The sequence below is a fragment of the Chaetodon trifascialis genome, chromosome 1, assembly GCF_039877785.1.
Source record: "Chaetodon trifascialis isolate fChaTrf1 chromosome 1, fChaTrf1.hap1, whole genome shotgun sequence".
Classification (NCBI taxonomy): domain Eukaryota; kingdom Metazoa; phylum Chordata; class Actinopteri; order Chaetodontiformes; family Chaetodontidae; genus Chaetodon; species Chaetodon trifascialis.
The window spans coordinates 11,885,999-11,912,948 of record NC_092056.1 but is presented as its reverse complement, the minus strand read 5'-3'; the positions used below and the strand labels follow the sequence as shown (position 1 = coordinate 11,912,948).

At 40.6% G+C, this 26,950-nt stretch overlaps 1 protein-coding gene across 2 annotated transcripts in view; it reads right to left on the bottom strand.

Moving 5' to 3' along the window:
- The window catches only part of ankrd11 (ankyrin repeat domain 11), a 100,203-nt gene extending 74,721 nt beyond the window's left edge, over positions 1-25,482 (bottom strand). For both annotated transcript variants that reach the window (XM_070963395.1, XM_070963403.1), the window contains exon 1: positions 25,020-25,482. The gene's annotated coding sequence lies outside the window, so the exon portion shown is untranslated. The remainder of the gene's footprint in view (positions 1-25,019) is intronic.
- Positions 25,483-26,950: the final 1,468 nt, after the last annotated feature.

Sequence of the window (26,950 nt, the reverse complement as noted above, 5' to 3'; positions counted from 1 at the left end):
GACTGGAAAAGAAGCAAACATACAACAGACTCTTTAAAGTCAGTTAACTGACTTCCTAGTAACACACAATATTTAGCTAGGTTAGCTAACATTATGTAACACTTGCCATGAGTCATACCCAAATAAAAAGACCATTGCAGCAAACCCGGGTGTGTTGAGCTTGGTTGTCCTCAGAAACCATTCGTTATCATAAGTTTCTAAATAGAACACAAGACAACCCAACCTAACCAGCTAAAGCCCAGCGCCCCAGTCCTGCTCATGTTCCTAACCTTCCTGGCTGGTTGCCCTTCCCCCAGTCCCCTCCCAACTATGAGGACAAGGATTTATCAGGATTTAGGAGGCAGGACATGGGGGGGGGGGGGTATTTAACAGAGGCCCAGTGTTGGGCTAAACTGGTGACATTCCAGTGATTATGGGACCCCCCTTCCCAATTTGAACCCACATTTGTTCCATCAATCCGCTTTTTAATTCATCACAAGGGGACTGAAGACCAAAAATCAGTAGCAACTAGCTGTCAGGTTTAACACTGTTTAAAAAGACATTACTTACAAGAGAACTGCATTTTACCCTCCAATCAACATATACAAAAATCTTTAAGTGCTTATTTATTATTTGTAAGTGTTCATCTCTATCTCTGCTATGGAATAATATCAAATAAGACCTGTGTGGAGGGTTTTAACGGATAGAGTACAAAGGCTGATAGCACAGGCAGGGTGGCAGGTGGGTACAGAGGACAGGATTAAGGCCAGACCTCACTGGGTTGGCCTAAGTGGTAAGGAGGATGATGGTTAGATGCGTATTTGTGTTTGTACTGGAGTGGAACCTGTGGGGCTTTCCCAGCGGGAAGCACAGGATTGACGGATTGTAATAATCCAGCCAGGAAGCAGAACACTACCCTCCCAACAGAGTTTTGGAGACAGCATACAGATAATCCCCCTTGATGATCACCTACAAAAACTGTCTAGAGGCACAGATTTAACCAAGAATTGTGTACTGTAAAAAGCACCATGGCTACTCTAAACAGGTATAACATTGAGAACAACTCCAGAGACTTTGGTAGACCATGGTTAGTCTCGAAATTAGGGATAGACAAGAAGGCACCTTTCTTTTGTTGCAAAATAATTTAATACACTGTTTAAGTGGTATACCGTTTCCTAGCAAAGACACACTGGCAAGGAAACCAGAGCAGAAAGAAAAAAAATTTAACAGTCAGGCATTACTGTGCAATGAAAATTTCTACTTTTACAACAACCGTCTTGAAGTGAAACATGTGGAGCTACTTCAAGCAGGAAAGCTGATCACCTGCTCTCTATTTCAGTGACAACTTCACAGGTGCACCAAGTCTCTAAAGTGTGGCTGATGGTTGAAAAATGCACTTAAACTTTGATATTTTGTTATTACATAGGAAGAAGAAAGGCTGAGCTTATCCTCAGTAAGTTTTTTTTATCCATACAATAGATCCAGACTGACACTTCTGTTTACTTAACTACACTTAACTGTGAGTGCACATTCAAAACACTTCTCGCCATGGTAGCAAGAAAACGACATAAAAGACACATTCCTCTGCCCCAATAACTGAAATACTATAGGTAACATCACTGATAGCCGAGGTGTAGAAATATGCATCGATAGCCACTAACATCAGTTCTTCCCAAGGTCAAACTTGGCCTAGTTAAAACATAGATGTTTACTGTTGCCAACATCAGAATTGGGCTGGCTGTGACACAACATTTCAGTAACTTTGTGAAACAGACAATCTGACATTTACACCCACTTAACACAGTGATTGGTCAGTTGTGCAGAGGTGAGAGGAGCCAGTGTTCTCCTTTAAGATCTCTTTTTAGTTCTTTACACCACAACTTCTGTCAGCTTTTTTGTGTACAACTAAGTGCAACACTATGGATGCCTTCCAGAAGAAACTGGTGCTATTTTCCTTATATTTAGGACAATATTGTGTCTCCCCCTCACTATGACAGCTGGCTTTTCACTCTGCCTTCAAGTGTGGCTGTTCAGAACACACTACACACATTTCTGCTTTCCAATGAGGTTGGACAACAGATTTCCCTGGGAATGTGGTCCTTGTATTTACTCAAATGGTAAAGATCTCATTGCCAAATAATAGTAGTAAAACTAAGTTTCAACAAAATATATTTTCGTGCATATATATATCAACTAAAAAATGATTATGTCATTGTTGGTCTCTGGACTTGCATCCTTCAGTTTTTTCCATCAGCATTACTGGTAGGAAGTGCCAAACAGAACTCTGTTGAGCAAGAAATTTCCAACTAACCCAATATGTTTACAGACCTGGAGTGGTTGCTCACGGGGTGGCATTGACAGGCTCTTTAGTAACGGCTGCTTCTTAGCTAATTAGTTTTCATTAAACCACACCAGGAGAGAATGAGGGGACCACAAATATGTGTAGTACACAAACAAAAATGGCCAAAAAGACATATTTACACAAAAAATGAATGACATCGTCAGTCAGATTAGTCACTAGACAGATAAAAAATGCATGCACCAGTGTGTACACACTGGCACATATATTTTCAATGTGATCTATATGATCTTATATTAGTGGAAAGACTGATGCAGTGGAGCTGATAAATAGGTCAAACTCTTACCTAAAGTTGGGCTCCATTTACAACAGCCTCATGTCAAAAGCACAGCCTCCACACTGTGTGAAGCTGAGGCCAAACATTCAGCATTACCATGCATAATTACAGCAAATTCACATCACCATGACAACATATCTGCATATTGAATTCTTGTGCATGTCCACTGGACACGTCGCTGTTATCTAACAGATGAAATATCAGCAGTGTGTTTTAGAGCACTTAACTAAGCTCGTCTCAATGCTGGAGGTGTTGCCATAATGGTGAGGAGCACAACCGTTGCAACAGGTAAGTTACCGCATGTGTGTAGTCAAGGGAGCTGCCCTTCAAGCTCTGCAAAACACTGCTGTGAGTGAGAGCGGGTGAGACCAACCCTGGTTTTCACAGAGAGCTTCAACAAGCATCAGAGGGTGTCTTTGATGCTGACGGACACGATAGTAGACAGGGATAAATCTTTCCACTGGAGCCCAGAGAATGGAATTGCACTAGAGTGACTGAAACATTTGGTTGCAGCAAAGCAGAACCTATTGCAAACTGGCTTTACTGAAATGTTGAAATAGCTGTATCAGTATTGCAAATGTCCAACTATATTCAACTACGTCTGGAGCCACCTGTGTGCTCCAGTGTCCAACCTGCACGGGCTTGTGTGAGTTCAGCTGACAAAGAGGAGATTGGGAGAGGAAGACTTTCAAAATTAAGGAAATGTGTAATTGGTTATAAAGGGACACCAAAACCTGCACACAGCTAACAAGACCTCCTGGTGGGCAAAAACAATACAATGGGGAGACTGCTGGTTCCACATGCGTGACCAGTGCGCACAACAGAGGGAGAGCTCCCCTGGGTACTGCGGGATTAAGGAGGAGACAGGGGCTCTAATGCTGGTTTCAGGACATAGGCGTCTTTTGTCCTGCTTCTCTGTCAACTGGCATCTAATTACAGGAACAGCTTCCATTTCCACAAACTGGTATCACTGCTGCTTCTATATGTGAAATCTGGACCATACAACACAAACACACCAGTGTGCCCCAAGGGTGACAGAGCACCTCTCCAGTCAGGCCTGTGTCTGGCTGTCCTATCAGAGAACAGATCAGAGCCAGTTGAAAGGTAACCTAGAACAACAGCACTGACCTCTGTCTGATTTCACAAAGGGTGGCCTCATACATATCATGCAGGGACATCAACTCGCACTCACACTGCAGTCTTTGCAGCACAGCACATCATCTCTAACAAAGTTCACAGGGCTAGCTGAATTTTGTGGAGTTCATATACAGGACACAGTAAGCGCACCATTAGAAATGCTATCACAGAATCTCAGCCAGACAAAACTACAATGTAGTACTACTGGGTTTGATGAAATAAAGGATTTTTACCCAAAGTAGCCTGGAGGCACACTTCAGTGATACTTCATTCACTCTGAGCTGTGTTGTTTGCTGTCCAATCAATGGCCGCATAGTAAAAACAAGTTAAGGTCTAATCAGTCAAAATAGACTAAGGCTTTGTTCAGACCGAATTTAGCCCTGTGTGAAAAACTACATAGCTCCTCTCTTTCAATGCGATGCAGAAAAACACAGAGCTGTCCATTTCCCTCACAATCATTGTGACGAAAGATAAAATAACTGCTGCCTACTGATGTTACAAAATAAATCTGTGCAGTGTTTTGGCATCTCATAAGATAAACGGCTAAATGGATAACCTCAAACTCAGAGATTGTACTATTCAAACTGGACTTCCTGGACCGTATTTTACTGTCTCACTAGCACCTGAAACAACACCCTCCCATCAACGTAGCCTCTTGCAATATTTGAACATGCAACTGTTTTTGATCTGAAATCCCACTAGATCAATACAAAGACAAGCCATTACTGACACACTATTATATATTTTACTGAATAAAGATGAAGTTGATCACTTGCCTTCAGTGTCCATTTTCTTTTCATTTAAAAATAGAGTAGCAAATAATGTGTTCATAAATAAGGTTTCAGAGCAAAAGCAATCTGTCAGTCTACATTTACATGACATTTAAACATTTATGAGACTGTCCAACTAGCCCAGAAGAGAAAAAGAAAAGAGCCAACGAGGGAGTAAGACAGATGGAAATGAACAAAATATATATAATGAAATGTTTTCAATTTCACAAACAAGTTTAGATTCTTTCATTTTATAGTGACAAAAATCATGCATTAAAATGCCATTACACTGTAAAATGATGTATTAAACACATAATGTCTTAGTCGGATGGAGGGTAAAGTGCCTATAGTATCTGGAGGGTTAGCTGTCAATAGAGAGCTCAGTGATGTTGACGATGAACTCATCCCATTATAAAGTCTGAGCACTAAACCAAATAAACAATAAGGAGCAACAGCAGCTCAATATAACAGCCTGGGTTCGGCCTGCAGTATGTCAAAGCATCAGGTATCAGAGCTTATTGTAATATCTTCACTAATTAGATTCAGTCATCTGCTCTTCTATGCTCAAACACTGGAGGGGAAATCTGACACTGGAGGGTGTGGGGAGACAGCTGGGGGTAGGGGGGAGATGGACCGGGGGAGGAGAGAGAAAAATAGATGCACACCACACCTCTCCTCTTCAAAAACATCTACATTATTGATAATGCCTGGCTTCTGCAGGGAGGGACCAGAGCACACTGATCCTCCATATCAAAAGCATGAGCAACCAACACAGACAGCACACTGGCAGCTCTATCTAAATCAGTTTACCTTAAGACCAAACGCACTAGTACGAGATAAAGCATAGGCACAGAAGATGGCAATGAGAGGTAATAAAAAGCAAACGTGGTAGAGAGGATGAGAGGGGGTGAACGAGGGAGCAGGGAGTTAGTAAAAAAAAAACTCTTGAGAAAACAAAGATAAAAAGGTGAATCTGTCAGATGGTTGGGATGGGAGGATGCTAGCTGAACAACAAACCTGCTAAATAAAAGCCTGATATTAAATGAAGGCAGAGAGCTAAAAGGAGGAGAAGGAGAAGGGAGGGGGTATGGGCTGCAATGAGAAGCCAGCAGCAGCACTTGTGACACAGTTAGCGACAGCGCTTGTTTGTTCGGCGCCGCCATGCCGCGGCGAGCTCAGCTCAATCGCTCAGCTCCACTTGCTACGAATCTTCTGCTGTTGTCAAGGTAACGAGCTCTCTGGGCTGGGGGAAAGAAAAACTCTTCACATTGAAAAGATGTCTTTTCAAATGCCGGCCTCAACCTGAAGCTCGCATGTACTCTCAATATACAGCCTGTGCAACTGAAGGTATCTTCTACTTGGCTGTGCGGCCAAGACAAACGTTTTTCCATTTTCCAATGAATGTTTACATTACCAGTCCACAACACTGAGGGTTTCCTCTGAGGCAGCTGGAATGAAAATGAAGGATAGCAATGACAACACACTATTTGGAAAATTCACAGAAAAGCTGTTTAGAATTGGTTCATTACGATTAACTGGTTAAAATTAATCATAGGCCTCATTAACAACACAAAAGCTAAACCAAAAGTCTCTTGTCTCCCAAGAACATTTCTATCTGACTTGGTGAAGCATTCATGGACTTGCACCCAGCTACTCATCACAGGGACTCATAATACAAATAAAGATATAAACCACAAAGCATGTGAGTTGTGCTCATATATTATGGCCAATTACAGCTTGGACTGGGAGAAAAATAGTACACTTCAGCTAGAGTTGCTGCAGGTTAAGTCCTAAAGTCTGTTACAGTGTGATAAAGTCCAATTTCAAGATTAAAGAAGATAGTTTTTCCACTCTTAAAATGAGTTTGCAACATTATTGGAGTCTAACAAGTAATACAATGGAGCTCCATCATCAAACTCTAGTGATGGACTAACATTCTATGTCCAAAATACAGTGCTGAAGCATATTAGCATACAGCTTTAGCACACAGTAAACATAATATTATGGTATTATACTCATGATTGATATCACCAACCTAGCCAGAAGCACCCAGGGCTATTACCAAATCTAATTCCAATGCACACACAAAAATAACTGACAGGACCCAAAATTCAACTTTTGAGCTGATTAAACTGAAGAAATTCCAACAAAATCTTTTCACAAATGTAGTGAGCAGTCATCTAACAGATTTCTATTTTCAGTGGTCTGAAAATAGAACTATAATGCTACTATGAACTATAGCCTATAGATTATAGTGAAGTGATCATATAACCTTCTATTGCTATAGGACAACACTTTCCTATAATGCTTGAGATCAATGTTTCATTTCAGTGTACAGCTTCTTTTCTGCTCTTTAAAATCGTATTGTATATGGTTATACTCATTGTGATACGTATAACCAATGTTAAGACAACTAATGTTAAGACAAACCAGGTCCACGTTTGCCAAGTCACATCAACATCAATCTAAAAGGTATCAGTTCTTCAATATCTAATAAGTTAGCATCATGTAATGTGTAAAATGTCAAAAACAATGACACTGTCCAACACAAGTCACCAGAGTCTAAGGCTGCTGATGCCAGCAGTCTAACACCCAGAGGCATTCATCAATTAACAATGATATGAAAATAAGAGGAGCAAGCAAGTCATCCTCAGTTTAGAGGTATCGTGCTAATACATCTTCATGTCTTTTGTAATGACTTCTTTTGAAAATGTACTTTCACGATTATCAGGCACATTTTCTGTCAAGGACTGCTCAAACAACACACCAATCCTTTCTGCACTCACGCTGCAGCTATTGAAAAGGTAAAAGCAATGCCACCGAACAGTAGCTCTAAGCTAGTGGTGTTAATGTCACATATGCCCGTGCCACACACTGAACCTGGAACACTGCCGGTATCAAATTTATGTGTCAAGTCCAAAGCAGGCTTGCCTGTAAGATGCACATCAAAGCAGCCTCTCCTATTATTTTCTACAAAAAAACCTACACATCAGTGTCAACAAGGTGTGGGTGGACTTGCTGCCCTGCAACAGAATAAGCCACTGTCCTATTTTACAGCATAAACAGCAGCTGACGCTCCAAAAACAGCAGCATTTCTCTTCAGATTTGCTCTCTCAATCGGCACACATCCCATCTACTCTACCCTGGATTTCTTCTCATTAGGCGATATAGAAAATAAAATAACAGAAGAGCATTCGGATTTCCCATACAAGCAGCCTAAATAATGGATCTTACTACCCATGTGTTGTCAAAGCACCCCTTTTGATAGCTTTGGTCGGTGACTATTAAATATCATTATATTATATATACTCCTAAATATTTTCAGGTACACACACAAGCACACACTCAGGCTTTTACTCTCTCCATCTGTCCACATCTTTTCACGCACACAGGCTTAAGACCTGCTCTTAATTGCCACAACATGGGCAAAAAACAAAACAAAACAAAGCCTTGTATGGTAGATTATATCTAAGTACCAATGTTTCATTCAACCGTCTTGCATTTATTATTCGATGTTTTTAACAATGGCAGTATACAGTAAGTGAAGGCCAGCCAGCCTATTCACTGACACTGATTTGATTTTCTATCAAGAAAGCTTGCTCAGTCATTCAGCCTCACACACAACCTGAGCATTTCCACAGTTCTGCCATTTGTCATTTTCTGTTGCCATGGTTGCAGGGAAAGACAGTGCTCTATGAATATTGGAAATGGAGGAGTAGCAGCACATGGTACATTATCGACATAAACACCCGCACATGCTCTAACACCACAAGTTGACTGTGTTGGTTCTGAATGCCTGCAGCCATCCGTTCACCCACACAATTCTCAGCCCGTTAAAATGTAGGCATTTGATAAATATCGCCAGCTGACACACATCATCTCGACATATACTAAATCATTTATCGAGCTATGAAGCCAGCTCTCTAGTTCCACAAAGGGATGTGAAACTCACAGTTATCAATGTATATTCTGTGTTTTTCAAAACACAACACGCATCTTTACAATAAGTAGCCAACATGATCAGAAAGATTATGAGACGGTACGGATGAAAAGTGTAGATGTGATACAGTCTAGTCAGTGTGGCACACCTAATTCAGCTTGTTTCATGTGCGAGTGTATGCGCATCATGCATGATGCCACTGTCACCTTGATGAGGAGCCATTTCAGACCTTCCTCTTATTCTGCTGGGCTTGACTGCCAGTGCCCCTCTTCCCCTGTTTGACAGGCTGGAGCCACACACAGACACTCCTGAGTTCCTCTCTGAGATTGCTCATTTCGTCCTCATTAGAAAGCTGTTTAAATGCCAGAGTGGGGTATGCACAAATTAAACCAGTGTGAAACTATTGCAAAGCATGCTGAGAGGGGGGATTGCTACGGCAGTCTGTGATTATGCATGTATATGATAAGACGAAAGAGTTGTCACCTGCGATATGCCAACTGAGGCTATCAGAGTGTACTTGAGTTTCAACTATGATTGCCAAAGAAGGCTGTATACGATGAACATACACACACGCACAAGACATGAGTGTTGTGTATGTTACTTTTTTTTATCTCACTCCTTGGAGGGGAAAGAAATTTCACAAGGGTCTGCTGCAGAGGGTTTTGATATACATAGGGCTGGGCAATATGGCTGAAAACTCAATCACGATTTAAGTGTTTTATATCGGTCGATATCGATAATTATTGATATTTTTTATTACCTATTTAAAATAAGGACCAGGAGAAAAATACATTCAATTTAAACATTTTTATTTTAAATTTAACCTTCCTCTGATTATAATCCCCTCAGCTATCAGGGCAGAAAGGAAAGGAAATGCCAACACAACCATGGAAAACACTCAAATAATAAATGTAAATTAAAGTGTAAAAATGTAAACAGAGAGAAACCTGCAGGTTTAGAGCAGGAAGTTCAAAAGCTGATTCACCTTCTGGTGAATAAAATGTTTTCAAATATGTGCAGTGTTTTGTAAACATAGCAGAAACTGAGGTAGACTTGACATCTGTAACATACAAACATACAAACAAACAAACAAACATGATAGACAGTACAGTAACACTGACTGAACTATAAAACCAGCCTAGACATATGAACAACTTTAGTCACTCTTCTTACTCTAAACATACATGAACTATTCAATTATATTTTTATTGCAAGTGTGTTTAAGAAAAAACAAACAAAAAAAAAAGCAGTGTAAGAGATGTTTGCAACCTGGCTTCTCCACAGTGCTCAGCGGAAACATGCCATTAGCTATATGATATGCCGCTGCCTCCATTATATCTTCGTGCCTTTTAGATGATTTGTCATCAGGCACTGAAGCAGAACTCAGGCAAAAGGTGGTTAAACAAGTTAGTGGTATTACCGGTCTTGGTGGGGACAACAGTCTTGCATAAGTTACAGACCACATTGGTCTGACTATGGTCCGACTTATAAAATCCAAAAACCTGCCATACTGGCGAGCTGACTTTCCCTGTTTTATCGACAATTTCTTCACTTGCTGCAGCGCTCACTTTCTATTTCTCATCTCACTCTGCGCGGAGCAACAAACACGAGACAAAGAGATGGCGCAACCGAACTTTATACTGTTAAATGATTGGCGTGTTAGAATGTCTCTCTCACTGATCAGCGATTACTCCATACGTTGCTCGGTTACCTGAGAGCAAGTGCCTTTGTTCATGCAACCAACCTCGCTTCGCAACTTCAGGTTTCTTCCGACGAAGAAAAAAAAATTATCGAATGCTTTATCAAACGCATTTTATGTTGATATTGATAACATGTCTATCGCGAGACATATCCCTATCATTTTATCGCCCAGCCCTAGATATACAGATAAAAAGCAACTGACAATGACCGCAGCCATGTGCACATGAGGGCAGAAAAATACAATTCTCCAGTCTAATTGATCTAATTTAATACAAATAACTAATATAAATTTTCTGTCTAAAGCCAAAAAAATGTTATTTACACAATGAGACCAGCAAATTAGTGATAGTATTACAACAGAGGGCAGCATACTCAAGATGCAGATGGTTTGCAAGTGCACATATTCTGAAATAGGGGTGTCTGTTCTGGTTAATTTTGCTTCCTATAGCCTGATAGGTATTAACTAGTAGCTAATCTGTTAATTTTGCGCTGAGGAACACGCTGGACTGCATCTCCCAGACAAATGTGAAAAACTTCCAGTCAAATCTAATGTGTTTATTTTCCCAAGTGACAAAGAGCAGCAAGAAGGCTGCAGCCATGCAACGGGGTGCAACATAATCCCTCCATGCCCTTGTGCATCATCAATGTATGTCCACTATGTGTTTGATTTTACCAAGTTATGGTTGTTGTTCTAAGTGTCTGACAATATTAGGGAAAGGATCCCTACAGAGACAGAGCAAGATCCTTTATGTTTAATCAGAAGCAGCCGCTAGATCAATCACGCCAAAGCCACCGGACTCCACTTACAGAAACAGTAATTTTATTATCCTAAAACAAAACACTTATTTCAACTCAACACACAAAATAAAACACACTAAAACTGTCTTGGTTCATCTTTCTACTATTCCAACAATCACCACCAACTCTAGTTTGGTCGAATTAAATCCTTTATTCACGAAATAAAGAAAGGAGTGAGAGAGAGTGCAGACATCAGGGAATAATTTCACATTTAATTGGGGAATTATTTTCACTGGACATTCATGTGCCTCCAGTCACAAAATGTTGCGCCTTTTTTTGTGTGGTTAACCAATTAACAGTAAACAATTGACATTGCTATTCTAAAATCATGTATGTTTTGGTTTAGCAGAATCTAAATTTCTTCTCTTAAAGCATAAATCTTTGTACCCATGACTGTGAAGAAAAGCCCTCAGCGTCAAAAAACAGGACAGGGCTGGATATGTACTGATGCGCAGCACAACTGTACAGACAGAAGTAGCAGAGTATCTGTTCATGAGACAGATGACTGACATCCAAAATGCACCAGGAACTCTTAAAAATATTATCATAATTATTATTATTATCATTATTATTATTATTATGATCATCTTTTACACAGAAGAAGGACCTCGATGCGTTCCACACAGTCAGGTATAGAGATTCTACTTTGAAAAATAAAACATGTTGGCACTCAACGTTGGCAACATTAAGCTTAGGCATGAGAATCTACCAGCAGAGAAAAACTACTTGCTTACAATAAACATGCATATTTACATTTGGCACAGCAGAAAAGACATGGCTAGTAAATTATCCTGGATTACTTTACACAAAAGTGCAGCACACAAAAAGCAGAAAAACACCAAGGCGTGCGCATAATTTACTATGATTTTTGTCAAAGGAGGAAACAAGGCAAACAGTTAGGTCCAACGCCCTTAGCTTCCTGCAAGCAGTGCTTCCTGAGGAACCAGGGCTACTGCATAGAGGTAGAGAAGGAGGGGGAGACTGTTAGAGAGTGAGGGGACAGGGGAGACAAGCATGCAAGGATGCAATATGCAAGCCTACTGATGAGCTCTGAGATGTAGAGATGGATAGGGAAAGGGTGGCAGATAAAAAGCAGATGAGGAGAGAGAACAGAGGTGCCGGTGGGCGGAAAGACAGAGGACAAGGGGAGAGTCGAGCCAAGTGTGTGAGGGAGCAGCATAACAGTGCGCCAGAGGGCTGAGTTCAGCAGACAATCTAATCTGTCCAAGACTCACAGAGGGTGATATGATGAAATTTAACAGATATGTTGCACATGAGTACAATCAGCGTGTGTGTGTGTTTGTGTGTGTTTGTGTACAACAGCTATGTTGAGTATGTGTATATTGCCATAACCATACCTGGATATATCAACAGAAACATTCAGGAAAAATATGCAGGGCTGGCAGGCAGAGGAAAAGTCCAACAGACATGGGATATTACTCATTTGTATGTTGATGGACCGAAAACCCCACTGCCCCATTCAACCAACCAACCAACCCAAATTTAGCCTAGTATTACTAAATAATTAAATAGGAAACACATTCATAATAGAACAGCTGGAGCTTTAAACAGATTTCAATGCTGAACCCTTCTGCAAAGGAAAGGTTCTTTCTCAAATGATGAACAGTGTAGTCACATGATACTATGTAGTAGATCTAAACCATGGGGCACCTAAACAGGTATGAACCAAAACATGACCTCTGACAAATATGGTGTGAAATAGCAGGATATGTACGCATTTACAGCTCACAGGATCTGTGTTTTCCCATTATTTAGACTAATTAATGCTTCCCTAATATTGAAAATTTGAGAGCTGGCTCCAAAAAAAAGGCCATTTGAATGCAAGTCCAATTCATCCCACTCAAGATACTGTTTTTAGGTAGTCTTTGCTACACGTCTTCCAGGTACTAAAGTGACATTCATGATGAGATATTCCATTTGTCAAGTGTGCAAGTGTGATTTTCTGACACCACTGACCATGAATGTAATCATTTTTGGCAGCTGACTCAACTGATATGTCAAAGTTTCCCCCCCAGCACTAGTTCACACCAATGTGGAAGACTAAAAACAAAACTGTATTACCACAAAGCTACAATGTAAAGGAACTGTCATGCTTCTACAAGTTAACTGTGTAGTGAACAGAGAGGAAATTAAAGAAACGGTACCTAAAAGCTAGAAGAAATAGATTCAAAATTAAAAACAGCTATGCTTCAGGAAAAGCACCGGCAGTAACAACGTATACACAATGTGTAGTACATGCAAAAACATTAGTATGATACTTTAACTACTTACCCTTTTCTAAGAAAACTGAACATTCAAAGAGGCTATGCAGTGATTGTGGGTGAGAACTGGCTTTGCATAAGTAATGAGGAGGAATAAAAGACTGTCCTACATCCACGCCAGAGATTACACTGCTGGCTGCTGTTTCTATAAAAAGATCCACTGCAGGGAGTATGAGTGACACAAGCACACACACGCAGCCACACACACACCCTCACAAACACACAGATGGGCACAAAAACAAGGCAGTATATTTATAGGGAAGAAGGTTCTAGTATCAAAAGAACCTTAAAGATCAGTGTCTGGTTAACTCTTGTCACCCAATCACAGATCTGTGACTATTCCAAGCCTTGGCAGGCGTACACAGTGAAATGCTGGAAAGATTATTGGTAGCTCAAGGCCAACTTAAAATGTCTTCTATATTTCCTGTTCTCCTATTTTCCACTTCTCATTTAGACAGCGTCCGTAACAGGCAAAACAAATACCTCAGTGAAGTGTCTTCACAATGTGACACAGGAACACAATGTGGATGTACAAGCCTTGAGACACAGGCCAAACACATACCAGGCTGTAGCTTTAAGAAATGCTCCGTGCTGCCACATATTCAGGAGGGAAAGTCCCTGTGCAGGCTGGCTGAAGATGATGTGATTTTCCACTCCCTGCTGACTGCTCTGGTTAAACACAAAAGCCAATTCCTATCCCTGCACCAAAAAAAAAAGAGTTAAGACATCTTGCTTTCACCTTGACTGACACTTAGTCAGAATATTCTGGACATAGACATGGAAAAATGTTGAGGGCTGCAATGGTTATTTTTAAGTTTTATTTAGTCTGTTGACTATTTTTTTAAAGATTAAGTGACCAATTGCTTTATCAGAAGATGAGAACGGCCAATCAAAATTTCCAGCTGTCCAAGGTGACATCCTTAAACTGCTAAATTTTGTTTTATAGTCCCAAAGATTTTCAAGTCGCAATGAATTACAACAGAGAAAGCAACAAATATTGAATAATACAAATACTGTTGACATGTTTACTCATCCTCTACTTAGCTGTGTTTAAGATTATCTATTCACAAGGGATGGGTGCTTTTAGCCACATAGTTGATCAGATGAAAACATCCTGTAAAGATTTATGTGCATATCTGAAAAGTAACATTCAGCTGCACTGTCAATTGATCAGTTTGATAAATGAGATATCACATCATGAATGTCACTCTTTACTGTAAAATCCAAAGGCGCAACAAACTGTATTTATATTGGAGTAGTTTTACAAGCTACAGCAATGTACAAAATGAGAAAAGTGTGTGAACTAAAATTGGTAAGACTTTGTGTCTTGCCATATAGTTTCTTATGCCTTTGCTTATCTACCATCTTGCAGGTTCGCTACATTAGCATTGATTTTATTTTTTCAATTATTTAAAATGTCCCATTGCTAAGGTCCATGCATGGCAGTATGGAGTTTGAAGCACACAAAACTAAACATTTCAAATTTTGACTATTTCAACATGTAAACCCTTCAAGCCTCTTCAACTATGTGGTTAAAACAAAGGAGGTTAAAAAACAAAACAAACACATGTTTACATCTGACACTGGTTAAACAACAATGACAACGCAAAACAAGTCTGAAAACCCATATTAAACCTCTTAGTGGTGGTCTCCCATCAACACCACTCACAACTGAAAATTAAGATTTTCAATCAGTCACTCCAGAGTGAATACACAGTGGATGTGGAAACTTTCTGAAAATGCTGTTGCCCAATTTTCAGCTTTTCAAAGACATGATCAAGTAAAGCATGCTACCAGTACTTTATAGCAGATACTGTACTTCTTGCATATTAGCATCAACATCTTGCGCTCTTTGATAGATGCACAAATTTGTTGTTTACCACTACCAAAACAGAGTCACTTGGTTTTCTATTATTTGGGTGTTTTTGAGTAGGCAATGAAACATTTACAAAATGTATGTATGTATGTATGTATGTGTGTATGTGTGTGTATATATATATATATATATATATATATAACACTTTTGAGCACAGACCTCTCTTAGGCCACAGAGACAATGGGATGGCTTATTTTACCATCGAACAAGTGTATTCATAGTTCATGTGGTGGTGGAATCATGATCAACCCTCGAGGTGCCATTATTGTTGAAGGGTTGACATGTTCCTGACCTCTTCTGGGTAGTCCCAGTTGTTATCTAATGCATTACATTGTCACTGGCAATCTTTAAGTGTGAGCACTTGAACAAAATGTCACTGTGGCCAACATTAAAACAAAACTTTTGTTGAATCTAAGATGTCTTCCATAGAAACAACTTCTAGTTGGTGGCTAGGCTAACAGCTTGGTACACAAACTGCATTCAAACAATGCAAGGAAATGCATCTGTGTGAGCATTTTGCTACAGGCACCAGTTAAAAGATTAATAAGAGCCAATAATAACAGTTAAAGTCATTGATCCTATAGTTTCAAGACGCATCAGAAGCCAAAATACTGGACAGCTGTTTATAGTGCTTGGAGACAGTCTTCTATAATTTTGGAAAGTCCTGACGAGAACACCCAATTATCAGCCATCTCAATGATCACAAGTACACAGCTGATCTACACCATTTAGTATTCTGCCTGGAACATCAGCTTGACCATATTTGACCAACCAACACAGCATTTTTGCCAGATGATTTTGATTTGTGCTTGATAAAAGCTCAGCCACAGTCAAGTTTTCTGTTCGTTTTTTGCTACCAATGCAATGGTCTCATTGAAATTAATGAGAGGGCTGCAGTTTTTGATGCAGTGCTACTGCCAGTCTGGACATGACTTTTACACAGTTCCCAAAATGCCTCTCAATCAATGTCATATGCACACCTCTGAGGACATCCAAGTTATCCTGGAAAGCTGGATGAACTCAGAAAAATGACACACTGGCCTCATTTGTCTGAACTACAGTTTGTGTCTGAAGCCCCTAATGAGTTACAGAACAGGCTTCTTCTACCAGCCAATAGCACAATATGACCTCCATTACAGTGAGCCAGAAATAAGAACTTGAAACTCAACAGCCCATACAGGCATCATAAATAAGCCGTGATAAAGGACTGAGACAAGTAAATCATCTGTCTGAAGGCAATTACCCACAAAATAAGAGGGAGGCAAAGCACAAAAAGCAGCATCAACAATAACAGCACAGTGCTGTTAGAACGGACACTGGGATGAATCACAACCTCTTTATAGCCACCAGCCTGGTTGTAAAGACAGAAAAGAGCTGAGTGGTGAAAATGCATGTACTGGTCAAAAAGGGTGCTTAGATCCTTTGTGTTAAGTATACTGGCCCACAGCATGCTGGGGGGAAAACAAAGTATGGCTGCATGTATTGGTGAGCAGGGGCATGGGCCCCGACTGACGGACCTCATCTCTTTGGTATTTAGGTATGCCTTTGCTTTTCATTCACATCCCACCCGCACAAGCGCAGAGGCCCATCTCCCCACAGTCCTTCCCTCCCCCCTTCCTGTTGTTGCATTTCAATGTAAATGGTTGGATGAATGGCTGCAGCTGGCCCATCAAAAGGCCAGCCCCACTGAAGGGCCTTGGTGATTGAGATTCAGCCAGGCCATTCCACCTCTGCCCCTCCCCCACCCAACACTTTGTCTTAACACCCTTACCCCCTGCCTCAGCTTGTAGCTTATGCCCAACATGAAGAGGCCGGCTGGGCACAAGAGGTCTTAAAGAAAACTGATAAAGCAGTTTGCCTCTGAGCACAACAGTAGTCAGCATGAAGCAATTTCTCAAAGTGGCAATAAATCCTCAACATATTTTATTTATCCCAGGGTGACAAAGGTTGGTTATGGACCAGACACAAAATCCTATTCCATCTCTACTGTAATGGGGCGCAGAAAAGACAGACCTGCTTTCACAGACGTTTATCACGTGTTCCATCAGACTGACATCACTCCTCTGTATAGATGCCATTCCATGTTGGAATATGTATATCGCATTTATCATCAAATCGACACCATTCTTCTGTTAGAATGCCATGTTGGAAAAGGGGGTGGACACTGCAATGGGGAAAAATCTGTCATGTAATCTGACTGTTAGAAAGCAGTGTTGCTTCACTTCCATAATAGCAATGCTGCATACACAACAGTGTCATGAGACTCCTTTGAGACACTCCATGCTTGAACACTGACAAAGCTTCTTAGTTCCAGTAAGATACTTTGGTACTAGTAGTGTTGTGTACCCACCACCAAATTGTTGCCGAACCTGCAATAAGCACCGGCAGGTCTGGTCTAACCAGCTGATAGAGTAAAACTCAAGCAAACAAACAACGGTTAAAATGTCACAACATAGCTTTAGACCAGCTCCATGCCTCAATAATACCAAACTAACCTGCCCTATTCTGCCAGCAAGAACTGCAATGGTCACTTGACAATAAAAGTCTTGTGCAATTACAGTCAGTGAAGACTGCAGCTGTGAAAAGCTAGAAAGCTGTTGAGCTAGCGTGGACAGAAAAATAGCACCAGAAAAGATCTAACTCTCTCACTTTCACTCTCAGACTTAACGCTGTGATGTGTGCACTATGTTTGGTTACACATCTCATTAGGAGATTGAAAACAAACATATGGGTGGGCCACTTTATCTTTAGACAGGCATGGAAAAATCTTAAAAATGGTCTCATGCTTGAGGAGGAGAGAACAGGTAAATAAGTGCATGCAAGCAAGCCTGCTTGTCTTTTTCCCTGTGTGTCAGCAACAGGCTGAACAGACCAGAACAGCCGAGCCCTGAGGGACACACCACTCAGACTGTCTCTGCCATCAGCTCCCAGACCTGGCCGACTAACCTCAGAACATTTCCAATGCCACGTATGGATAATACATCATCCCATGCAGCCTGGTGCTCAGCAGCACATGCAATCAAAACACCAACTGTTGTCTCCACATTTGCACCACCCCAATTCATGGTCGCCTAGAATGAGGCACGCTGCCATTTGCCTAACAGCTTTACCTGCTCAGGTTCTATGCATGGAACACATGTATGCAAGGGTGCTTTTTATAGCCAAGACTTTCACCTATTATCAGTCCTCCTTAAGATAAACCCTTGTGTCCTATCTTAAATCTCAACAGTAGCACGTCTATGACAAATGTGTTACCTAATAAAGCTACTATGAAGATGTGTTGGTATAAGGGAACTAATTAAATCAGCAATTACTAAATTCACTTGTGGAGTTCACAGCGTGAAACAATTGTGACTCGAACTGGCTGAGTATCTTTGGGGAAATTCAGAATCAAACTGAAAGCGTAATTAAACAGAACACAACAGGCCTATACAGATGTCTCAGAAATACCCTTTCAATATTACATCAGTACTACTGCTTTTAATGATCTTAAAAAAACAGATGTTTACTGTAAGAAATATTACTTCTATCATGGGATTTTGAATACTTTAAATCAATATGGTAAACTGGCTAAATTGCTGGTCAGCCCATTTTGAAACATATTGCCAGAATAGGCAGACATATCTAACTCTGGAGCGTACTCCTGTGTGATACAAGAAATTAGGATTAAGCATATCAGTAAGTTTCCCTTAAAAACAAGAGCACAAAATATTCCTTTCCAAGCTTCGATCAGAAAGATCAAAAGACAAGTCTGTAAAAAGCACATTTCTGGAGAAGCAGCAGTATGCCAGAATAGAGAAACTTTCCCTTTGATGTGCAAGAGACTTGGGGAAGAGAAAATATTATCGAGAGCGCTGCAGCGGAAGGCGAGGAAGTAAGCACAGCCTAACACGAGTTAAAGACGCCATCAACCATCAGGACCTCCTAAACCCTAAAATGAGGCTCTACAGTCCCTGAGGGAAACAGCAGGATTGGGGCCCGCCATTTTGTTCCATTTCGCTTCAAGGATAGAGGAGGGGGCAAAGGACTAGGCTGAATTTCAAAGGGCTTCAGATGCCATTTGAGTATCCGCAGAGATTGTGCTGGTGGAACAGCAGCTATAAAAGATTTACACAACTCGAACAGTATGGAGGAGTGGGGAGTGAGAGAGAAACCAAGACAGAGAGAAAAAGAAAGGCAGAGACAGACAGAGACAGGCAAGAAACAGGAGTAGCCATGCTTGTTTACCTAAATGGACCACACTCTCAGCACAAGAGGGGGAGGGGAGAGCCTACATGGACAGAAGGCAGGCTGAGTGGGTGCTGGAGTTGCAGCTAAAGGCTTTTTTCCCCATCTTACAACTAGCACAACTAACTGTTTTATTCTTCCATTTGGACGTCAAGAAGGTTTCTCAGCAATGTTCAAGAAAGAAATCGCACAATGTACTGTGTGCTATGTCAGCCACCTACGCGTATTATTATTGTAGTGCATCTTATTATATCACAGATAAACAAAACAACAAAGTACTATTTCACTGCACATCTCAAATTTAGAAACCATAACAAGACCAGTCATTAAAGTTTCCTATTTTTTGCTCTTTTCTGGGGTAAACTTATGTGTTTGAGAGTACTCTAACCAAGAAAAAAAATAAATAAATCTTTTTCACAGTCCATTAATTGTTTGACCAACGCAAGGAAACACGTTTTAAATTTGAGGAACATTAAAAAAGGATGAATATCACATAATCAATTTAGATTATTATATGTTTGACAGCATTTATAATGACTGGATTTTTCAATTTGTGAGCTAAAGAAATACTATTGGTCCACTGATCCCAATTAAGATGATCATTGAATGATGTTGCATGCTTTCAGCTTCTGAATGGTTTACATACTGCTCTTACAGCTCCTTGCATAGAGGATGTGTTTTCAGAGATCATGCAGATTCATCTGATGAGAAGGATGACTGGCTGCTGAGCCTCTTCAGATAGCCCAAAGCAATGGATCACTGTCTGTGTCAGGGTTTCAGAAACTGATGCACATGAAGTGGCATCGCTGTCAAGTGGAGCGTCTGACTGGACACCTGTCAGTACCACCTCTCCAATTATTTCTTAAATTCTTAGGTCTACTTGCGAGAACGCCACCTCCTCCAGCCCTCCTCCAGTTGTCATCATGGAGCACTTGGTTTGGGTAATGCATTTGCTTCCATTTTCCTGGCAAACCATTTTCTTTTAATTTGAGATACCATCCCTCTGCTGACAAAGCATTTACAGCATTGCAAGTATTTTGTCATTGCTGGATTTTTTTATCTTCCTTTAATGCGAGTGCTGATGCTCTGGAAAAACCATGTTTAGCTCAAGACTACTTCAAGTAACTGCCAAAGTTATTCTTCTTACAGCACTTTTTGGCGTACGTGCCAGAGTGTTTGCACATGACACAAAACCTACTCCTATATAGTGTTTAGGGGGCATCACCTATGTTAATGGAAAAACTGGCCACAAGCCTCCAGTTTATGATCAAATGTGATTCATCAATCAAAACAGTTGGGTAAGAGCAGATATGCATGGTTAAGAATGAGGAAAAGAGAAATCTTCATTAAAGCCCAAACTGATGTCTTCAAATTGCATATTTTATTTAACAGCCAAACATCCTTAGGGTATACAATTTACAGCAATATGAAAAAGCTGAGCATTCTCACATTTACAAAGCTGAAAGCAGCAGAAGTTTGGTATTTTACTTGATAAATTGCTTAAAAAACTGCCTAAATAACTTGTGACACAAGTCTACTTTTCTAAGTCATTAAATGTTCCAGTACGACATGAGGCCAGTCTCATCAACCCACTGTAGTCAAGTCCAGATGTAAACCCGGTAACCTTACAAATATCAAAAATAAAATTTCAAACTAATGAGTGTCGCTAAATAAATTATTCCTCTTTAAATCTTGTTGAAGGCTCAGGTAAAAGAATCAATTCGTACACAGACATCTGCCATCAAAAACAAAGAAAGGAAGTGGCGATACAATTCCCTACAAACCAGGGGCCAACAGTACATTTAAAACAATTGCTAGGGTGGCTACCAGCAATCAGCTTTGGGGCACCAAGGATCACAGATTGGTTGCCTTATTTTAATCTATGTAATGTAACTCAACTATAATGGCCCAGTGCAAATTATAAGCCACTGATATATGTTAGTAAGAATGCATAGGTTAGAAAAATGACTGCCTATGAGAATATAGTAAAGTGTGCAGCTGAAAAGTTAATATGCAGAGTCATATGCTGAAGCACGATGTCCACTGTGCAAATACTGCAGTGCTCTCTGCTCTCTGCATCCGCCTGTATATCATCCTGAAATACACTTTTCATGTTTTGATGGCATTTCTACTTTCACTTGAGATCAACAGCCTCAATCTCATAACTTATGCATTGTGAATTATTCAGGGATTCTGACAGGGTTATCATTGGATTTGGTCAAAATGATCATCTAGCTGACCTGTGCAACTCTTCCTGTTGAGCCACCCAAACACAGCAATCAAGAGCATCTTGTTCTCTCATGTCCACTCTTGTTGTGTTTTTGCTGCGATGCACAGGCTCAGCTGTGTTTGCCTTTAACTCAGCCATTTAGCCATCTTAAAAAATATGTGGCTGGCCACCTAAGAATTAGATAGGCAACAAAATCCTTAAATTAAAATCAAGGAGGAGAAACTAAGCTATCAGGCTTATTTACAACAATACTTTGTTCACAACACTGTCAAAGTGGGCTGATGTGCAAGTAACCCAGAGGCTGATCAACGGTGGCATGACGCACACAGGCCAGCACATTACCTGCATCTGGGTGATATGGCCATTAATGGAGTCTGAAGAGTTGTTAGACACGAGAGCCACTGCAGCAGAAGGGCAGAAACATAGAAACGTTGGCTGCTTTTCTTTTACACAAAACGTGTAACCTGGAGCTATAATCACATCTCATGACCTTTCTGAACCCAGCAGAACTCCATTTCCTGTTGCAGGCAGAGGGCAATAATAATTAATTCTCTCGTACTACTCAGAAGAACAAAATCTAGCCATCACTATTGGGAAACGGGTGGGACGTACAGTTCACCAGTGTCAAGTAGCATGGAAATGATCCTTACTAATGACAAGATATATTCTGACTTCAAACTCTAAAATATCTCAATAAGCCTCTGGTTGATCATTATTGGTGCTAAGATAGAACAGATGTGCTGCATTAACTGCAAACTTCAGCATGCCATTTAATCTCTCCTCATTTAGAGGAACACACAACACTACAGTTCCTCACCGCTGTCTTGGATTGGCAACTTAATCCACTGCAACAAGCTAAATACAATTTAACACTAGAATTTGATTCTAAAAGAAAACAAATAAATATAGGCATACAAGCGCAGACTACTAGGGATGATACAAAATGTGCATTCGCCCAAAACTGATTTGTACAGGATGTTCTGTTTGGACTGCGACTTCCTCGGTTTCGTACACCCTGTGACACAAACAGTTACTGTCAAAATTGTCTATTTATGTCCAAATACTCACACACGTGGAAAAGAAACTCCAAAGCGCGACTTTTACCCAGAACGTTTTGGCAGTGCATCAATTGCTGTGTACCAGCTGCATGCTGGTCAGCTTACGACGGTTAGTCAAGCTTATGTAGTATTGTTACTCCACTGTACGGGAGCATTACAGCTTCCTGGGCAGTTATGATACAAATGGACACCGACTAGTGTCAAACATTGTTCAGCTGAGGTCGGGTTTGTCTGGGGAAACACTTCAAACACCTCATTTAAGACAGCATCACCCAAATGTGTCGATTAGTGAAATGAGACAAAAACAGAGTGGAAGGCGAGTCCTTCTCCCTGCAGCGTTCAGTCAGTCTCTCACTGCAAATTCAAACCAAAGCAATAACTAATACTACAGGAGCGTTTATCTCTGTGGAAATGCGACCATATTCAGCCTTAAGAATACACGATTCACGCGTACGGTCAAAGTGCTTGAGCTCTACTACAATGTGCCTTCACGTGTGCAGTCAGTCCGCTGTACTGCTCTGCAGAAACGAGCACAAGTTGTTCAGAATTTCTCAACAGTCATATGAGCAAGCATTACTTGATATATTACTGTAGAATTCATTTATTGTTTTGCCTGCTGTATTTACAACGTACCAAAGCGTGACCCTAAAACTGACGCACATACCGAACCACTGTGTACCATTACACCCTTATTATAACAGACCTGTCAAAAATAGGCATACAGCATAAACCAGAACAAAGAAATTCAACTAACAAACTGATTGACAGATTCACTGACAATGATTACACAGCATGTGTTACAAAGAATTTTCAGTTTCACTGAGATTTTCATTTTGTATCTGGGTTATTTTGATGATGTAAACACACCAGTGAGGTGGTATAGGGTAATGTATTATAGACTAAATGTGTGCAGGATTATGCAAAAATACCTAGTTTACATCTAAATCCCATACATCATAACCTGCATGCATAACAGAGTATGGCATATGATACCATTCGAATTGAGGCTTTAACCATAGCACAGAGAAATAGGACCTACGCAAGCTCAAGGGAGACAGAGATATGCATCACTGCCTCTGCAGTGTAGTCAACATGAACGCCCCAACAAGCTAAAACACTCTCAGTATCTTGGTGGAAAACACCACCAGCGGCACTGCAGTGTTTTCCTCAGCATTGGTACTGCACCAAAGTGGAGAGCTTCTCCTCCATCTTCCATTTCCTCTACAGCTCATATCAAACCCCCTCACGTTGTGCCCCTCAATTACATGTTATTAAACACAGAAAACACAGTCACTCCACTGAACTAACTTAGGTAATTGTGACAGTTATCCATCCATACAGCCCACTGTCAGTCTACTAACTGTACACAGACACTTCCTGATGAATCCAGAAAGCCTGTGGGCATTTCAAAGCACAGCTCTTTCAGTCCTACAAAACACTGATTTCCTTCAGGGGATTTAATTATGACAATTTAATTCACTGCTTTCCTTATAGCCAGGCTTGCAGCACATCCGTTGTGCCTTTGTGGTGGAACAGACGAGCAAATCGACAAGACATAGTGCTTCATGACAGGAATTTCTGACATGCTTCTGCACACTTGCAGACTAGTATAGCTTTAGATCAACAAAAACATTATGTGGATGCTATTACTGCACTTCCCTGTGATATGCAATAATAATTGCATATCTTTGGGATATTCCAAGTGCTCCTTAGTGCTAATCCTGAGCATTCAACGAATTTAAGCCTAACATTTCACTTAAACTTACTTTAGATCGAAAGTGGAAGTTAAATCATATCTGCTTCCAAGACAAACCTTCCAAAGCAGAGCCACAAGATCTGCTAATCTGTTACTATGCATATACGTATACGTGCATGCACGGTATCAATGAATGCAGCAGCGGATGCTCACTCAAAACATTGAAATTTGACTATAAGAGATCAGCACACTGTCACTGCCAGTCCCGTCACACACAGGCTAAGATTTACCATACCTGGACTTTATTTGTTAAAACAACTTAAGCTAGCTCACGTTACGTGTAATACATGAAAATAGCGCCCTTTCCGATTAGTCTATCAACATTTTATAGGCGAAAAGATAAAAACTAAAAATACAGCTAAGTATATCCACAGCAGGGCTGCGTTCAAGAAGTGGAGCAACGGGCTGCAAATGTGTGTATTTCGAGTGGGAACAAGGTAAGTTACATAAATAAATAATCACGAGGCACATTTAAGCATTTCCATGCTTAAAAAACCTAAGTAAATGAAAATATTCCAAGTTGACCTTTGTCGCAACACAAATCAACCAGAGTCAACCACGGGGGCAGCAATAGTCAGTTTGTTGTTGTCAACGCGCTAGCCATGCAGGACCAGTAAAATGCGACTTACCTGTCTGAATTTCCAGAAATTGAAATAATTTTCAGATTCTTTAATGCTTAGTCTATGCCGCGATGTTTTCGGCCGATGCTGGATGATCCCATTTGTTGCCGTCGGTTCAGTATAGACTGGTCCGGAGACATCCGCATAAACTCGCGACGACCATCGCAGCTCACTAGAATCGAGGCTAGCGCTAGCTTGTTAAAACCGTGCAGACCAACACACAGACGTCCAAAGAAAAAAACAATAAGATATCCACGAAAACTCGTTTACAGCGTAGCTATTTCATCTTCACCATAAACTACGAACCTTTAACACTCCATTTGTACAACGGCAGGCTTGCTTAGGGTAACGTAAACCATCAAAAGATCATATTTTGTTTCGGTTTAATCCTCTCCGCCAGCCCATTCGAGCGGTTATCGAGCGGCCTTTGACTTCAGTGTGTGAACGCTCGGGACGGAAACGCTTTGGGAATGAAACGAGCTTCCTGATTGGCGCTGGAGCTATGGGCGGATACCGTTTCCACGCAGGATGAAACAGACGCCATTTTGGATCCACACAGCATACCGCTCCTGCCTCAGAACAAACACAAGCGGGACTCCAACGTGGCTGACCGCAGTTCACAGTTTCAAACGCAAGAGACCACACTCCATTATATAGTTGGAGACTAAGAAAAGGAAATGGAGTACAGGCATTAGGTGCACTCGTTTTTAACATTTGTAGAAACCCTCTATGTTGTTTATTCTTTTTCTAGAAACGTTAAACGTTGTTCATTCAAAGTCGTCATTCAAGTATTTACATTTTCACGAGTTATTTAAAATACCAACGTTGCACTTTGATAAGTGAACTTAATATTTCTTATGAATATTACAAAGCTGCTAACTAAGGCATTCACACAAACGGCATAAATGTGATTATTTGTTAACTCACTTCTGATTAAATTGCAATCACGAGTATCAGTATTTACGATATCTTTCGTTGCATATCCCCTAAATATATGCTGGTGTTTTGTTTGCGATGGACGTGTCGGACCTCAAACATGGCCTTAGAGGAGACGGAGTTGGCGAGCAAGCGGAGCACGCTGGTAAACAAACTTAACGCATCTACCGTCAAAATGAAACGCGAGAGGATGAAAGAAAGGCATCCATTGGCTCAAAGAAAACATCTCTCCTCTTATTGGTTTGCTGATTATGTCACTCAAACTGACCTGTATACGTCGCTTATCGTGACATTATTGACTTGATTATTTGCAACAGCGACAACGATGTGAGGGGCAGAAATAAACATGATTTCATTGCAGTTGCTAACGACTCTTCAGGTAGAGAGGAGGAAGTCATCATTAAAGTTACTTCCTGAGGTGATTATTTGGCCCTGAATTGCACATAGTTCCATAATTTTCCTGTACGTATACTACTTCCACTATATATACTACTTAGTGAACTAATAGCGCACTCTGCTGGAGCACTCCCATATCGTAAGCACAATAAAACAAATGTTTTAGTACTTTATACCTTTCTAAGACGTTTCAGGGACTGCGGTACGGTTCAGAAAAATAGGCTGAAATTTCTGAAGTGAACAGGAAATCATCTGAGAAGGTGAAATAATATTCTTTTCACTACACGCGTTACTACAATTATCATGACAGAGATTATGTTATTCGTTTCTGTGTTTTTTAACTGCTCTCCACACGGGGTAATTATAGCATTGAACTATAGTCTTTGGTGTAGTTATGTAATGGATGTATATGCAACAAAATATAGTGAGTGTATACAGTGTGTGTGTGTGTGTGTGTGTGTGTGTGTGTGTGTGTGTGTGTGTGTGTGTGTGTGTGTGTGTGTGTGTGTGTGTGTGTGTGACTATGACGCGATGTGTTAGACTGGAAATTGCGGCGCATGAATTCTGCGCAAACATATGCGCAGCTAGTAGCTCCGTGAAGAAAATAT